Consider the following 19,671-nt stretch of genomic DNA (forward strand, 5'->3'; position numbering starts at 1 on the left):
TGTCTATTAATCTGTTATTCTCAATACTGAAAGGCCATGGGCCACAGTACATGTATTACAAGATACAAACGCAGAGGGTGTTCAAACAAATGACTTCCTAATTGACATGCCATGATACATAACCCTGATAAGTTACGAACGACATTTGTCTTGACTGATTTCATCAACAAAACAAATTTATGTATGTTTTTCTCACGTTATATTTTAGTACATGCCAATAACTAGTGATATACATCCACCACTGAATCTGAATTACATTGCAATCTCTTATCTATGGGTATACCATTGTACCTCCCCAGTGCAAGCATCAACCAGTGTGAACTACATCTGAATTGTGACAGTGATGCCCTAAACTTCCTCAGGTTCAAATGCATTGAATAGCTTTCAGTAGATAATAATGATGTGTATAACTTATTGAAGCAATATTTACTTCGTGGAACAACAATAAGAAGTCCACTGTTGGATGTACATATCCACAATAGTTTGTCTTGGTGACATTAAAACAAAGTTCTTGATTGTTTGTGACACATGGATTATACCATACATGACAGTAACCACATTTATAGAAGAAGATCTTTACATGAAACTGAGTGTTTCAGAGTGTATTTGAATACTCTCTTTCATAATTACTTTTTATCTGCTCATCAAGTTCATTAATAAAAAATGAGAAGAGAAAAGGGCTTACCAAACAGCCTTGTCGCAACACTTCAGACTCACAACAAAAAAATCTGAATATACACGTAAACCATTATTTTACAACTTGATAGATATTACATAATAATTTTCCTATTTTGTTACTTTGAGAAGGAAATATAAAGCGTAATTTACTTCTACACACCGAATCAAATGTTATACATCTGTAATCAACATCATTTGTTTGTCTTTTTTGTGCATATCACTGTGTTAAACCCATCTCACCGAGGCAAGAGAGTTAAGGGTGGAAACTGGACTTTCATTGTCAGTTAACTCTCTTGCCTCGGGAAGATGTGTTAAACCAGAAACAAACAGACGTACAGGAATAATTACACCACGTGTCCATTCTTTTGGAAAATACAATGATTCCAGAATTGAATTGAAAAAGTCTCCAAATAGGGAAGAAGGATGTCATGAGAAGATTTAAAGCATTTTGGTGTCAATTCATTGTTTCCTGAACTTATATTGTTTTTTAAATCATGAATAGTGTTGTTACTGCGTTTTGAGGTTAACCGAGCCCTACTTCAGTTTCCTAATTTATTGTTGTTCCGTGTCATCACAGGTAAGGTAAACCATGACTTAGCAGCTCGCTTGGTCAGAATCGGGTCATCTTAGTCAAGGAGTGATTGGTCTATCGACTCTTACTCCGATCTGTCTCTATCTGCATTCCTGTGCTGGCCCTTGCACTCACCAGGAATAAACACAACACGCGGGTTATACGCTACATACTCCCCCGTCAACAGAAGGCACGACCCGGGCCACATAGTATGGTACTGAGGCTTATTTTGCTCAAATTTAATATGAACGTGCTCAGCCCCACGTTGGGCGCCAATGTAGCGGCCATAACATTTCCGAGTCCCGTGATGGGATTCGAACAACGGACCTTCTGATCCGAGGTCCCTGCTACACTCATAACTTTTTAATAACGCTCCAGTCCATCTTCAAAAACAACTTCTACATAAGACAGGCTAGACTTTTCATAGACTGGACAAGCAGTGGGATCGATCTGTCTCAGTCACTGCCAAAACCGCGCACCACTAATAGTGCTGAAAGTATCTTTTTAAAGGGGTCGAGTCTAACCTTTCTTAGTCACATGTAACAATGCCTCAGTTTGATTCGTTAAAAGTTCAGATCTGACCATGAACTCAAGTGTGTCATAATCGGAAAAATGTCGAAGCCTACGTGCCAGATTGAGCATCTCTCTATTGATTTTGTAACTCACTTGCTGACTCTACAAATGATAAGTATCTTACCTCATTCATGATCCATTAAGTACTCGACGATAATGTGGAACCAATCCAATGATAAATAAGAAATGTCAGGAAACATTCTGATAATAAATGTGAAATGTCATTTCTCTATTAAATTCTTTCCTAGCTAATAGTTCTGTCACGACCTTTTCATACCTAATGCAACCACTTCATTGCAGCTATGAACAGATTAATTTGTTACAATTTTGTTACCAATTTCTAATGTTTTTGAGACGCATTTTAACGTTAAAACAATAGCAATTTCTTTTCTCTTCTTCCGATGTCTCGCTAACACCAACAATATCGACCGATGCCATAAACGGAATGCATTCAAGGTCAGTACTGCAGTTTTACATTAAGTCCTGACATATTTCAAAATATAAAATCAACAACATTTTTATCACAGCTCTGATTATGATACCTCTTGAGCTCCGACCACATCTGTCCCTGTCCTCTCCCTAAGCCAACCTCACCTCTCACCTTGCTGGATTCACAGGTACTTGAAGCATACGTAAAATGCTTCGGAGCGATGTCCATTCGGATTCTCATTTTTCCTTGATTTGCTGGATAATGGAACTCTGCATGCCGGCAAGTCTGTACTCAATGGGCCTTGGTTAAGTTCTGCATCACCAGCTAGGAATATATGGCATGTAATGATACATCGTCATTGTAGCTGTCCGGTTTTCGATATGTAAACTTGTAATCAGTGACACAATAACTCATCTCCACATCAAAGAGGGGTAGATTGGTAACTCTGTCTTGCATATACTGCATGTTGTAAGCAATAGACAATAGAGCGGGATACCCTGAGCAGTATTACTGTACAAAGAAGAAGTCGGTAAGCAATGACTGTGCCTTTCGTCCATGTTGAGTGTAGGGTTGAAGATTTTCGATCTGCCCTCGGGGGTGAATGAAACAGCCGATCCTTGCTCTCCAGATGATGACCGATACACCCATATATTCTCACTGGGAGGGATCGTTTTGGTACCGAAGACAAACATAACGTGGAATAATTACACAAAGAAAGCAGCGATTTCAACTGCAGGCACTCTCCATGGGAGGTAATTAATTTGTCCGTTTTCTACTTGTCAGAGATTCAGGATGTATATCACAACATAGTGGTAATACCGTGTGTTCGCAAAAATGAGTATGTATCCTGTCCCGCCAGGGGCATCTGTCAAAACACATGCAAAGGCAAGTCAATGATTCACATAATTTATTCATATATATTTTGGGTTGTTTTAACTGTATTTCCTGGTAGGGTTTGGTATGTTCACGCACAGGATATCAAATTTATATTTCTTGTCTCATGTGTGTAAATGATGGATGGCTTTACATTAAATGTATACATTGAGAAGAATCACGGGTGACACATATATAATGATATATTTTTGTAGTGCCAGAGTCTGCTGGTCATTAATTCAAATCCAAGATTCGTTCACACAACAATACTGAGGTTTATCTATCAGCACCATGCCCGTACTCGTGGGTTGCAACGCAACAGGAAATGTCCATAATCTGCGTCAATCAGAGTTTCAGCCCACGTTATGTTACCTCGCGGTAAAACTGAAATACTCTTCGAACTCAATCACTCACCCCAGAGACAGGGAAGCTACTGCCCAGTCGAGGTAGCATCGCCACCAGGACGTTGTTTAGTCCAATACATTGCGGATTATATCACCAAGCTCATACAGACACCAAAGAAAAATGATGGAGGGTGCGAATATTTCAATTTGAGTTCAAATTGATCCGGTGCCTGTTATAATGGCACAAAAAACGACTACATTTAAATTGTAATACAGTGAAATTTTATTGCTATGTCTGTGTAGTATTTATGTACATTTATTCGAGGTGATGGTGAATAAGAGTTGGATAAATTACAAAAACACAGTAAAGCCCTAAAGGAGAGCCAAGATGACATAAAATAAGGGTTGGGTTATTCAGTAGATATCATCAGCCGAGGAAACAATGTCACACTTTAGGATGTGTGTAGGTGTAACGATAAAATAAACAAAAGATCATTCTGATTAACAAAATCAAAACGAATATCAGGTACAAAATGTGTAGAGACATCATTGCATACGTTAATGTCGACTTCATGTTCGTGATGAATGAGTTGATAGTCACATGAACTGTTAACAAGTGTTCATTTTCACAACGGGACTTGGTTGAGTTGATGTCAGCATGCTGGTTAGTGTTGTGAACATGACGATGCTGTAGTACTGAAAACTCAAAGTAGACAATTGTATGTAGGACAACTTCTTTATTTACTGTAAAGGCGACGTGTCGGTAAAGATTCTTATACCGTTGTCAAGCAAGGCTGGATAATGAACATGATAGAAAATATATTTAGTAGGTGGAGGATTAACAGTAATAATAATTGCATACATGCGGATTCGAACCTTAGATCATAGGTTTCTTGCGTGCCTAAGGGACACGGCTCTGCACAACGAATTGCGGCGCTTTAGATGACTGGGCCACATCAACGAGCCAGTACTTTCGGTTACTTCAACAAAATATGTTCACGGATTTTTGTCTAATAGCAAGTCAGACTCGATTATTTACAGACCGTCGTCATATAGCTGGAATATTGCTGGCACGGGACATCAGTCAGCACCAACTCGGTTATCCAGTCAACGTGAATCTGACCTCTATGGACAAGAAATATTCTCAGGTTAATGTATCGTGTACATGAAACAAGGTTGCATTTGTGTTCTTCAAGAGGCAAGTGGTATGCATAATCCATAGTATGAAGATCAAATCATATCTGAATAGGCCACATCATGTACTGTGGGGCTGAGTCTGATCCTCCAGAATGAAGTACTGTCGTGAAGGTCTACCTGGATCATCAGGGGGTTCTGACACTCTCGGGTGTTGCCTTTCCAAGTTTGGTGTAAGGTTCTTGTTCTTCCTCAGCGGAGCGTTTCCCTTCCAGTTTGTTGTACGTGTCTTCTGGTTTCTCAATGACGAAATAATCAGCTGCTGTACCGTTGTTTCCACCTGGTTCGTTGTCTTCATTGTCATCTGCCATTGATCCCAATTTGTTGTACGTATCCTGCACATCAGTTGTAGTCTCAGTAGCGCCCTCTCCGTTCAGTCTGTTGTATGTGCCCTGCACATCACTTCCTGTCTCAGTAGCACCATCTCTGACCAGTCTGTTGTATGTACCCTGCGCATCACTTCCTGTCTCAGTAGCACCATCTCTGACCAGTCTGTTGTATGTACCCTGTACATCAGTTGTAGTCTCAGTAGCGCCCTCTCTTCCCAGTCTGTTGTATGTGCCCTGCACATCAGTTCCTGTCTCAGTAGCGCCCTCTCTGATCAATTTGGTATAGTCGCCGTCTGTCGGGTCATCCTTCTCCACAACGAAATGCTCTGCAGCAGGTTGTAGTGTGCCGCCCAGTACTGCCATCCCCGGGGCTGCTTGTGCCTGGGAATACACACCTACTCCAGGCATGTCATCCGTTATGTCCACATAGTCTCCCTGGTCGCAGGCAGAAGGATCCACCCCCAGCTGGTTGTCGTCTCCCTCTTTGATGACGTCATACACATCTGACGGGGCACTGGACGCTTGTTGTACAGCTGCAACCTTAATGAGATCCGGGACTTGGGATGTCACCTCATTTTTACCACGTGGGGATTTACCACTGGAACTGGTGGTGTGAATCTTAAAAGAAACATAATTATGGCTTGTCAGTTTTACATAGCATCACTTCTTTGTACCTGTTTACACGTGACATCGCAATGAATGACTACAGTTAGCTTGTTTATGATTAATTAACGTGCAATACCCGGCAATAGTTGGGAGCAGAATATACACCTTAAACATCAATAATATATTTACCATATTACATGCTGTAAGGCTGAAATTACCATCCCAACTTGCATTGTTATTAACTTAGTCATATTCGTAAAACAACAAACTAATATCTATATGAATTCGAAACCATTATTTCAATGCTACACAGTGGCTACCTAGTTGGAAGAAGTGTTAAGTATATTTCGAAAACAGTATTTAGAAGCGACTTTGATAAATACATGTGTTATTACGACTGTTGAACCAACTCAATACTAATCAATCTATTATTTATATCAATGTTATTTTTGAACTTCTTACAATAATCAGAAGGATTTGACGCATCAAATGTGTTTTGATAAGATTGAAGTAAAAGTGACTGAGTGGGCATTTTTTCAGCCATATTTTTACGAGAAAACGTTGATATACCTGTACATAAACAAGTGAGTCATGAATACAAAGCTATATTTAAAAAGAAGTATGTGAAACATATTTGGGCATAACACTATTATTTATACAGTTTTAAAACACGGGCTATAGGCCACCAGTAACCAATGCCCAGCCACCTCACTGGGGATCATGGGGACTTACAGTACCTCGGCTTCCTGCATGATACCCCAACAGGATTTACGTCATCACTTTAGCTACTGGTGAATCTCAGCAATGAGTTGGCTGGTTGATGATAGTACAAACAATTTACCAATCCTAGATAGGTGTGGGATTCCTTCGTCACTGCTCCGTCTTCATCTTCTGTATGTCTATAAATGTTTAAGGAGATATCACTAATGAAGGTGAAGTGCAAGTTGATGGTGCTTGGTGATATTATCTGACACCAATTTACAAACAATTTGAATACCCTCAATTTCTGTTAATAATAATGACGTCCGATATGAGGATTATAATAATGTTCTTTATGTCTTAAGGTCTTTATGATGAATCAGACAATTTTACAATGGCCCACCCCAAAGATCATTTCACACATATTGAACACTTTATAATCATTTACTCGACTAATGTTATGGCATCAGGGATGTCTTGAAGTACCTTCTATTCGAGCGACATGCACGACAAAGGAATACGATGACAACCGTGATGACAACGCCCCCAAAGAGTCCTCCAACGACTCCTCCAATGAGCACTCCAATCTGAGATCTGTCGGGGGTTGTGGTACCATTTGTCATAGGAGTAGTTAATGTCGTGGTTGGCGTGCCTAGTATTAGAGAGAGTAAAGCGTTTCAAACATGGCCTAAAGTCTCTACTACTGTTTTTTTCCTTTGCTACATGTTGCATACGTGTACAGGGGCCTGGCGGCACAGCCGTCTTAAGCGCCAAAATTCGCTGTGCAGAGTTGCGCACTTTGGGAACGCCAGAAATCGATGATCGTGGATTCGAGCCCTGGTTCGCCCCGATCATGTTTCTAGATCTGTAAGGACCATAACCGCACTCGTGGGTTACACAAGAGTGGTAAACGTATGAGCCCTGCATCCCTTTCGGGCTTTCCTAACACATTGGACCATTTCCTGGAGAGCATATTGTACTTTAACGTCAGACATTCCGATCTGTTTAGTCCCCTCCTACAACCAACATCAGTTGATCAATTTGAACCATGTATCCCCACGGGCCACATGGGGCGAAGAAGAGCCTGTCTCAGCCAGGGTTGCGGGACAAACCACGTACACTGAGAACGGGGTTAATCTAAACATTCATAAGAAAATTATTACTAATGTTTTAACAGTAGAAATGATAAATGATGACACCCTTAACTCTGTTCACCTCCTAAACTGTGACAAACACAGATAACATGATTAAACAGGAACACGATGCAAGAGCAATTCTGAACACATACTTTGTCCTCGTGTTTGACAGATATTCTTATGTTTCAGTGTATGAATTGGATTGTAACACTGTTACACAACTGTGTCTTTTTTACCCCATCAAGAATGGCTCTAATAATGCATACATTAACTTGAAGATGAACACAATACCACTTGAAAAGTGGTCAAAAGAAATAAATGTTTTATTTGGGATAACACTTTTTTAGTAAGGTACAGATTCTAGTACTTATTTGGGTTGAAGATGTTTGCATCAGCAGTCCTGTACGATCCTCGCAAGTTCACTTAACTATGTACATTGCTTATGTACATGTACATCATGCGATAAGTGAAATATTTGTAGTAAGCTAACTTCTTAAGCTAACTGCTCTGTACTTACAATTCTTGGATTTTGCCTCGCAGACACATCTGCAAAACAGAGTTGCAGTCCTTTGATCATGCATGGATATACGACCTGTGGTAAATTCATTTTGTTTTATGCATAGAGCATAAATATTTGTGAAATAATGCTTTCGGTGTCATATTTATCATTGGAACACACGCACCCAGACTGTTTTTACTAATAAACCAAGTTAAAAAAGTGTTTTATGAAAATAATGAGACGTGTACATATACATAGAATTATTCCGAGGTGACTTACTGCATTGAAAAGTGATGTCACAAAACTAGTCTCGTCATTTCACATTATATATGATCTTACCAATCATTTTACATGTTGTATTCAGCTTTGTAATACTTTACATAGTTCAAGATAAGGTTTCCAGAATTTTTTTAATTTCTATAATTGATGTTCATTTATTTCATATTTCACATTATGGTGATGTATCGAGCTGGGGGATATCATATACATAGATTAAATAATGAATAAAATAAAAAACAAATCGCAAAATACTATCAGTATTTTCAGGAGGGTTTTATTGGAGCCCCTCAAATATTCGTAAGGATGTGGGTGGTGGGGTAGCCTTGTGGTTTACGCGAAGACCCGGATTCCATTGCCCACATTTCTGGTGTCCCCCTAAGTGACATTGCTGGAATATAACTTCAAGCGGCGTAGAGACATACTCACTTGTAAGGATAACGGTAGAGAACGAGATGGGCTGCGCGCGCACACAAATCAGCACGATTAAATAAATGAGGTTGGTGGTGTAAAGCGTTGAATTGCAATACTATGCCGTTGTGATAACATGCTTTCAACAGGAGGTTTATTGAAATATGTCTTATTAGAATATACACAACTACTTAGGACAAACAAATCAAATTCAAAGCTGATCTTTAACCATTAATAGGATCTTCTACACTAATATAATAATAAAATCAACAGTAAAGCAATAATCACACTTGCTCGTGTAGTCAGCATGTGTAAGTTAAGGGTTATAACCAAGCAAAAACAAGAAACATAGGGTCGTAGAGTCTGTGTTATCAGTCAATTAGTCCAAATGTGTCATTGGCAACTACAAGTATTTATTCTCTGCAAAAAACAAAATGCAAAAGTGATTTTAGATGTATATCTTATATATCGCATAAACCGTCAACAGATGGTAATCGATTCTTCAAAATTTGTAATCATCGTTGTCATTGACCTAAGTTCCATATGACACACAGGAAACAGTAGATTTTCAAGGTGGAGGTCATCTCTTCTCAATATCTTGTATAGCCACAACTAGTGTCCAAAACTGACAGGCTTCGTTGTCCCATGGAAGCAATCAGAAATTGTGGCTTGGGGAATATTCACCCTCTGCCTGCAGTGCTTGTTCCAACTAAAGGTGGTTCTGTGGTTGTTGTTGTTGACGCGCTCACAGTTCGTTGATCCAGCGCACCCCATAAACGGACCATTTAGGTTTCAATCTGGAAACCTGCGGGGCTGTGGAAGGACCTGGATTTTGTGAATCCTGAATCACTGTCTTGTTGGAAAATGACGTTCGTTTCGGGGAGAACGTGTGACCAAAGAATCTCATTCGTGTAACCTTGTGTCAATACATTTCCTTGCACTTCCACGATGTCTGTTCTACCAGTGTAGAAGATGGCTGCCCACATCGTCACACTACTGACACCAGATCTGTCCACGTCCTGTATGCAGTTTCATGCATGGCGTTTCCAACGACGTCTGTAAAGAAGACGTCTACCATCCAAACGGCGAGGTATAAAACGTGACTCGTCATTAAACTAAACTTGTCTCCATTGAAGTTGCGTTTCTTAAACCTTGACACCACTGACGCCGCAGCCGACGATGCAGGTCCGTCAAAATAGCACCTCGAACGGGTCGTCTAGCGTGTAAATGGTTCTGTCTGGGCTGACATCCCACGCAATCCTGGTAATGCCGTGGTTGATCGAGATTGTGCTTTCACATTGACGTAGCCGTGTGAATCTGTCCTGTGCTCTAGTAATGATACGTGATGGACCGGATCTGGGAGGGTCATGTGTTACAAATAACGGTTCCTAAGTTTTGTAATGGTGATTTGTGCTACATGGAACAAGCTGACTACAGCTGACGATGATTCTCCTGTTTGCAGTCGGCCGATTGCGTTGTAACGTTTGGCTTCCGTCAGTCGTGGCATGTTTTCGCTGTTCACTTGCTACAAGATTGTGATGGCATGCAAATGAAAACAAGTGATATTGCACGTGAATGTCATGTTGGAAAGTTTCCGCGCCATTCTCTCAAGTGGCTGTGTTATTGCGCTTTTTCCATCTGTTCACCAAATTTCTGCAGTGCGTCATTTGTTTCCATACAAATCAATCCCAATCCATTCAGAAATGACTAATGCAATTTTGGTATTAATATTGTATTGATGTCGGCAACACTCTGTCAGATATTTACGAATTTACTACTTAGCAGTTAAGGAAGAGAATGGATGTCAACTTTAATTATTTGTTTTGAGGAACACAACGTTACGGAGTACATGCTTACTCCTTTATCAGGTGAATTATTCGGATGAGAGCATAATAACAAAATAATAAGATAACAAAAGGTGGAAACTAACAAGGGCTTGACAGGTAGCAGGGGAAGCTAACAGATGATTGGCGGCTGATTGGTCTTTAGCAATGGTCAGATGGAAGCCAGAAGTTAAATTAGGACTGCTTGGTAATGAGCAATTGACAAATGGAAGCCAGCTAGATAATAGGCACTGAAAAAGATCAAAGCAATAAGTCCAAGCACTATTTATTAAAAAAGTTGGAAACTAACAAGAGGATGATTAGCGCTCATTGGTGATTAGCAAGAGAAATTGGAAGCCAACACTTGACAGTTATTAGCGCTGATGGTATGGAAGCCTGTACGAAGTAATGGGCAATGGACAATGGGCAAACGGAAGGCCGGGGTAATTAGCACTGATAGATGAAAGAATGGAAATGGCAATCGGCAAATGAAAGTCACCTGGATAATTATCACTGACAAAGATCAAAGCAATAAGTCCCAAGCACTGAGCAGATAGGTTCCCTGGTCACGGTTCATGGCTGTCTGGTGTCTCCTGATGTAAATGACTTCTTGTAGTTTTCTTTGACGCAAGTTGTTGTTTGTAGACAGGACTTTGGTGGCTTGATGTTATGGTTTTGGTTCCTCGGGATGTGTTCGGAAACAGCGGATTTCTGGTTGAGTTTGTTAACAGAGGTCCGATGTTCTTTGAGTCTGGTGTTGAGGGTTCTGAGGGTTTCTTCAATGTACTGGTGGCCACAGGTATATGCATCCTTTTGGGTTTGGAACTAGTGCTGCTGGTGCCTCTGCCAGTGGCTCGTAGATGGGTCTTGATGGGCTTGCCGCTAGAGAAGGTGACATCTATAGTGGCTTGTTCTTGATGATTGACAGGACCTTGGTAAGGTTTGGTGATTCTGATGGGCGATGGAGCTGGTTTGGGTCTGGGATCGGAGTTCCTGAGGGGCTTGCAGATGGTTTTGGAGACTGGGTGGGCGGGATACCTGTTGAGGGAGGTGAAGGTTTCCTTGAGATGGTCCAGTTCACTGCTGAGGGCATCAGGGTGGCAAATGGATTTGGCACAACGGGTGAGGGTGGCGATGATGGCTTGTTTATCTAAGGATGGTGGCAGGAATTGTAGCGGATGTTCTGGTCTGTCTGTATATGTCTGTGGTACACTGATGTTCTTAGTTCTTCATCTGTGGTTTGGAGGGACACATCCAGAAATGGAAGGTGTTGTTGGTTTCAGTCTCCGTGGTGAACTGGATTCTCTGGTGCTGGGCGTTGAGCTCTGTGCGGTCGTTCTGGTGGGGCTATGGTGGTGAATGTGTTGTCTACTTTTCTGTACCTGCAGAGGGGTTGGAATGGTGCTGTGGAGAGGGCTGATTCTTCGAAGGATGTCATGAAGATTTCAATGATGTGTGGACATAGAGGGTAGCCCATAGCTAGTCCGTTGATTTGTTTGTAGATCTTGTCGTTGAAGGTGAAATATGATGTGTCAAAGCAGCTGGTGGCTAGGTTGGTGATGCTGTCTATGGTGAGTTTGGTGTCTAGGTTGTTGATTCTATTATGTAGCTTGTTGTGTAGGATGTCGCTTCTTGAAGAGGGATGCCGGTAAAGAGGTCAATAACATTATAGCTGACCATGGTGCCTGTGAGGTTAGCTTCTTCAGCTGGTTGATGAAAGAGGAGGAGTCGTTGATGTAGGATTTTCCATCTTTGACTAAGGGGGCTAGAAGTCGGGAGAGGTACTGGGCGGTGTTGTAGAACACAGATCCTATGGAGCAGACTAGTATTCTGGCTTTAGGTGGGTTCTTTTGGATCTTCATAATTAAGAAGTTGACATCCATAAATTCCCTTCATTATGTGTATCACTTCTAAATGCCTTTCAAAGACCTGATACTTGGCAGTTGTTGTTTTTTGCCAGGGTACAACTTTTCAAGAAGATGAAGAACCGAACATTTGATATTCTTAAGGGTAACAAATTATTAACCCACAAACTGCTTGAAAAACAACATTAATGCTTCAGGCTGTTTAAAAAAGATTACCTGGCACATTTTTTTTTTGTATATGAACTACATAGCTCTACCTTTATATCCAGCCTTCATTCTAAATCCTAGCGCCCTGAGAAATAGTTTATAAAGTTGACTAACTTAGTGAATGCCACTGTCCTCTCAGTTACTTACACGTCAACAGACCAAACAGCGAGTATTTTAAGCGGGTCCTATCGAACGAAGAAAGTATAAGTAGGAATCAGATATATTTTTATGAACACAAAGATCGTTATACCTTGGTAGGATTCGAACCTCCAACCTCTTCATTTGTAGTCTGCCACGCTACCACCTCTGTTACGGAGAGTGTTGTATTCACAAACTGTTAGTTTTCCTTGTCCCTATTGGATTTGTGTGTTTATACATTCTTATGTAAATATTGTACCAAGTTCGTTGTAAGTCACGATGGTGTATGTGATAAGCGAGTGCCTGTGAAACTGATTTGTACATCTATTTTTTAGATATTTTATACATCTCATTCATAATAGACTTGTAGCTTGATGATATACACTTTATGGAACATGTTTAAACGTATTTAAATTCTAAACATGTTAAAAGGTATTTTAATTCTAAACATGATTAAAGGTTCTTAAATTCTAAATATGTTTTGATGTTATGTTTAGGTGGTGTTCAGGCCACGAGGTGATAGCTTATTTCGTGTGTCTTGGCTCGAAACGTGTTTAGATAGAAGACACGAAATGTGCACACTGTTGAGGATTGAAACACATTCCTTAACATGTCTAAACGTGTTTACATTCTTAACACATTTGTACGATGTGAATTATACTAATCTCATACGTGATATGTATTATTCCTCAGCATCCCCATGCAGTCTACCAGGCGGGATAGTATATCATTGTTAACTAACCTTCTGGCCGCTGGGACTAATTAAGTTAGTAGAATTTACTACATATGTTTCGTTATTTAGCGTCTTGCAACTCCTGCTCAGAAGCTGTTTGATCAAGGTTACAACATTCAAGGCATCAGTAAAGCTTTCAAAACATTTTATGGTAGACATGTAGAGGACACTTCCAAATATGAGGCATCAGTGACAAGAATGATGTCCGATGCAATTCTTTATTTAGACTTCTACCATATGATCTCGTGACGGGTGCAACCAGTGGCTTTTTGCGAACACCTGGAGAAGATGGAATTGAACAATCCACTCTGCCTTTGAGAGAGATTTCTTATGAATATGGGAAGAGTTTGGATGCTTATATTTACTAACTTTCTAACTGATGTGACCAATTAAGTCAGTAGAATTCACTAGACTTTTTCTCAGTGTAGAAAAATCAACAGTGTGTATTATGTACCGTATTTTTTTTTGGCAGTTCTTCTGACAGGAAATGTTCGATTCAGATGTAGGACAGGAACAAGGAAATTCACCTGAAATTTAATATACGCATCAAACCATGTCCACAAGTATGTTAGAGAAAAACACACACATACATTATCTCATACAAATTTGGAAATAAATTTCAGGAAATTACTGGTTCACATTACCTGGGCCTATGCATGTTTTGTTCAACTGATTCCCATCTTCAGATCTGGAAACAAGGGATATATTCAACATAAAAAATGTTGTGCCACACACAGAAATATCATGATAATTCGCTTATCTGAACGGTACGACTTCAATAAAAGCATTTGCATTTACATGCGCTTTTGCTCATTTAGTATCATCACTATCTGATTCATAAACACCTGCTTATGTAACAGTCAGAATTGTACAATTGACTCAACTTTTAATCGGGATTTCTTATGATTATGGGCATGGCTTTGTCACTTTTATTATTATTGTTATTTTACAGTTTAAATATAGAGTGTTCGGGAGATCCTGGCACAGGGAGTCTGGTTAGGCTAATCATCAGCTCTGGGACCTTGCCCCATCTCCACGCAGTCGAGACAGCGGAGGGGACTTCTCACAAGAAGAGCTGTCTAGTCGAACCCACTGAGAAAGTTTCGGTGAATGACTCCCCAACACCGCAACCTTCTGCATTACCCAGGCTATCCTGGTAGCAAAGCCTATCACCCTGCCAATGTCAGTAAAAATTATTTGGAGTCGGACACCTCGGTGCTTGGGAAGGCGGGCAGGCGGGCGGGTTGATGGGTGAATTGTTTGCGTGGGTCGGTGGGTGGGTGGTTTGGTGAGTGGGTGAGTGAGTCGATCAAACTGTGTAAAGGATATTGTGTTTGTCATATACCAGTGAAATGTCATTTTTAAAAGTTGATTAAAACTACGTACCTGAAAATCACTTTTATCAGCGCTATGTCACATGTTTGGTCTTCACCTGAAACGTTCATAATATCTTATAAAACATCACGCAGAATATCACGAATAAGTACACGAAAGTGTATGTAATACTGAATGATGCGGTTATTGATATGGTTTGTTACATACTTGGTATTAATAATCGGAACAATCACCAACCCACTCACTCACTCACTCACTCACTTACATTTGAGCAGTTGTCGCATGAACCTGTATTCTGCCAAGTAACGATAGTTTGACATGTTGCAGGTTTGTCGGTGAACACTGAAGAAATAATGACATAGACCTTCATAAGATCCCACATTACAATCGCATAATAAGATGACGATCTAGGAACGTATTTGCGTCAAATTGGAAACAATACCTTCCCAGTCACTCTCTAATTTGGATATCTCAATTAATGCTATACAGACAAGTTCTGACTGATTCTTTGGGGTGTATTTTACCGACTCTGTGTTCAGTAATACAAAACAATTCAAAATACTAATGCATCAGAGCACAATCTGTGAAATTGTTATGGTCGTCACTAAACAACCCATTTGGGGAATTAAGTAATATCACTCGGACCTCGAGAAACCCTTTATATACATGGTTTGACATCATACATATACTGATATATGTCAAGCGGTGTCTAACAGTAGACGGTGTTGGTACAAGCAAACCATTTGAGGCTTCGAACATGATTGAGATCTGAAATGGGTCTAGAACACCTTGTGACACTTTCGCAAACGCAAAATTCGTAGCGGTGCCTAAATTGTCGGAGTCTGTATACTGTGTCTGAGTGGGGTATTCAAGTTAAACTGCGGCATCGTATCTGAGAGGGTAAGTGCTATAAATGGGCATCAGTCCGGACATGTACAAGCACACACACACACACACACACACACACACACGCACACGCACACGCACACACACATGTTAATCCTCCGAAGATAGAAAAATATCTTTATCTTTACATGTGTTTGAAGTCCTTAGTTTGTCGTGTCCAAAGTTGAAAAATTAAATGTATTGACAGAATTGAACTGGGTTCTTTTCTAAAATTGCAAAAATTCAAGTAATTCCTTCCAGCTTTTGGTATATTAATTCCACTTGCCTCAAAATACTTTCTGTGAATATAAAACTGGCACTTCTGTTATTGTATCAAGGATTATGGTAAATCGTTTGGAGAGACTCATAACCATATATTCCTATATCCCTATATGTCTATATGAGTTCTTTCATCAATTGATGTGATGATACTTACATATGATTGTTATTTTATTTAAGGCTTGTCAACAACTGCAAGCTTTTCAGCTGGATAGATTCATGCCAAATCGGTTTCCTCTTGTTTTTATTTTTGAATTCCCCGGATGACAACATCAAGCACTGACATAACTCACAAATACATTCAACATTCAGAATACGTTGTGACCCTAATTGGTAGGCATACGAGAAGATCTGAGTTGTATAGGTCTTCAGCAACCCATTCTTATGAGGATACTGACGGGATCGGGTGGCCAGGCTCGCTGACTTGGTTGATGCATGTCATCGATCCCTATTGCGTGGATTGATGCTCGTGATATCAATCACGGGATTGTCTGGGCCAGATTATTTACAGACCGCCGTCATACAATCGGAATATTCTGAGTGCAGCATTACAAACAACAAACAAAACCAGAAGCTACTCATCAATAACGGTCTGATATAAATTTTGTATAGCACAGCACATGTAGTTTGCCAGACAAATGAACGAAGAATAAGTATGTAAGAAGCCAATACATCCTAATAGAGTAGCGACCAAGCCTTAAAAAAGGCTTATATAAGGAGTAACCCCTCCCCACAGTAGAACAAAGCACAACCACATTTTTCTTCACACGATGTCATTTTTCCATTAGACAATGCTGGTTGTGGTGATTTCTTTTGGCGGCAGACGTGTTTTTGGTGTTTTTGGTGACAAAATTAGGTAAATCAAATAAAGGGCTCTAAACAAATCAGTTTGCATATTGTAATGCTCATTTTATGACAAAATTAGGAATTATGACAATGACTTAGGAAGCTTACAATAGAACAAATAAACAATTAGCAAAATTGTCCTTGGTTCCAAGGAATGTATCGTTATGTGACACAAGAATGTGAATTCCAATAATTTTCATAATATCTTATCCTTATCATTCTCTCAGGTAATATTAAGTCATCTAGTGTAATCTGTCTCTATATTAGATGTGGGCACTCTCCATCGACCCACCCAACGTTTAAACAGTTTGGGTACATGGTGTATCTTGCTCTTTGATGCTTACACTACGACATGAACACCAAGCAAGAGATTAAACATGTCAATTTGTACATTTCAACACTCCTTGCTCGACTCTTTATCAAAGCAAAGTGATGACATTTTCAGATAATCAAGTATTTAATGTCTAAATGCGTTTCAATTGGACTTCGCACAACGGTTGACATTTCTCTTCTGACTCTTCTCTTGATATAACCATTGTTACGTCAGTACATGTTTGTAACGTACCTCGTGTTGGCTCGCGAGCGGTAGGGGGCTCACTAATGAATGCCACTAATAACTAATATTCCACAGTTTTCATGAACATGTTATGTTCAAAGCATGTTGATTTTTTTGGGATAATGAGCCCCTGACATGTATTACATGTCATTAACGTGTTGAGTTAAAACACAAAAAGACTTTTTTCCTTTCAGCGACATTAATCCAAACATGTTTCCAGCTAAGTATGTTTTAAACCTATTTTATACCATAACATATTATTACAGTCTTTAAACGTTTTAACATCTTATAGACACGACCCTTAAAATTCAGTATTGCAGCAGATAACAAAATATTTTTAGTTATAAAACGTTAACACCAGAGAACAACCAGTCTCGATTATCCGATTCTTTTTTGCGTGCACAGATTCTTTTTTGCGTAACAGCAAAATAGCGGTGAAAATTATAAGAATAGATCACTGAAAATCGTGGAAAAGGTAATCAAGCTCTCACAATTTGTTTGAAACGTAAACGTTGTATGTTGCCTTCCATGCTACGGTTGTCTTTAAAGAGACCAGATAATCAAGTAATGGACCAGACAGGAAATCCAGTGACTCGATAGTGTATTTACAGCTTTTTGTGGAAACTAAAAACTTATATGTTGATTTTGGATTACGTCTGCTGTGTGCAAGAGCACAAAGGTGTTTGTAACGCAGCATGGCAACACAGGCAGAATATTGTTTTTTATGCCATGAGTATAGATATTTCTCGATTATATCTCGGTCATATTCATTTGTGGTTACTTTTGACCACTTTTGACAGTCTAGTTATACCGAATTGTTCGCGTTTTGTCGTTTAACTGACTTTCTGAATGTTATCTTATTACTTTCGTTTTTCTTACAGGAAAATATATATGTTCTCTGCTTCATAGCTCTAATTCATCCGATGAAGGAGTAAGTATTTATTCCGGAACGTTGTGTTTCTCAAAATAAAGAAGTTGGCGTCCCTAAATTCTTTTTCTTATACCTTTACGTGTCTTTGGATTGAGTCCACAATATCATCTGCTTGTCCATTTGAATGGGGAGCAGTTATTTTGTGTTTGTTTCTTCATATACCCAGAACCAGAAGTGATATTTGTATGTGCATTTGTAGCATTTTTTTAAACTATTCATATATCAATTTAGAACTTGTCCTTCGAAGTGACATAGTAACATATTACCAACTTTTTAATAAATTATAGAAGTTATATGGAATATGAACACTGTCATCTCATATGACGTGTCGGCTCATTTTGATGTAACAAATGGCTTGGTTGATAATACTAATAATTAATTATGGTTCAGTTTCCAATAATTGGAAAATGAAAATGGAGCAAAATGTACCATATTTTGGCTTATTTTAACTAAAAACTCAATTTGGGAGAGACAGTTAAAGAAATAATAATAATTCAAGTCTACTATGTGTAAACTATCACATAAATAATAAAAATAAGAACTCATTGCATATCCTGCCCTTTAAAGTGATTTTATTTTCTCTATTTTTACAAAAGAAAAGTGCATTTTGACCCCAAAACAGTATGTGCCAACAAAACATTTGACCACAACTATCATTTTCTTGTCTGTTGGATACAAAAGCATCAGGCAAATCTAAGTTTGCTTTGCTCTGCTATGGGGATGGATATGTCGGCAGTTTGAGGTCGAGGGTCCGGCCACTACTCTTCTTTGCTCGTGTAAATATGTAATCCCAGCTAACAGTGAGTAATGGAAAACGATCTAAAACTTACATTTTCATACTCCATTTGCCACTTGTAATCTCGTTCATTTCAGGTTGCAACGACACAGGCTGGTTCTGTTTGCACTTTAATTTCGCAACTGAAACAATCAACATATTAAATGTTACACATGTCGTCGACGTGTATTAATAGTATTAATATTTACTGCACTTACAATAACATTAATTAGGCAGAAAGGGGCCAGATCGGGATGTTGGGGTTGTAAGGATCAATTGCTGGTTCAGAAAATGATCTTTGTCGAGGCTAAATCTTACCACCGTAACATCTCAATGTTTTGGATAGACTATAAAAAAGCTTATGGTTCTGTACCTCACGAATGGAACTGGAATGTATTGAACTCCCCGAGCGGTTACTTGTTTTACTCACTTTACATGGAGGAACTTCTTGTCAAAGGAGAATCAACTCTGAAAAAACAGATTCTCCTTGTCGAGTCCTTTTCTAATGATATCGGCATGTCCTTTGGACTCGAAAAATACAACATTCTTTATCTACAACGTGGCAAGGTAAAAGACGGAGGATCAAACAGTTTACTTGGGGGAGGAGTTGTTCACCATTTCCGTGGAAGGTCAAGTCTTGACAAACTCCAAAATGCCCATATCAAGGAAGGACTTCGGG

General features: G+C 39.4%; 1 protein-coding gene across 1 annotated transcript in view; it reads left to right on the forward strand.

The window, feature by feature from the left end:
* Positions 1 to 19,671, forward strand: part of LOC124115824 — a 276,313-nt gene that overhangs the window by 151,244 nt on the left and 105,398 nt on the right. The window lies entirely within an intron of this gene.

The sequence above is a fragment of the Haliotis rufescens genome, unplaced genomic scaffold, assembly GCF_023055435.1.
Source record: "Haliotis rufescens isolate VD_foot unplaced genomic scaffold, xgHalRufe1.0.p SCAF_16, whole genome shotgun sequence".
Lineage (NCBI taxonomy): Eukaryota > Metazoa > Mollusca > Gastropoda > Lepetellida > Haliotidae > Haliotis > Haliotis rufescens.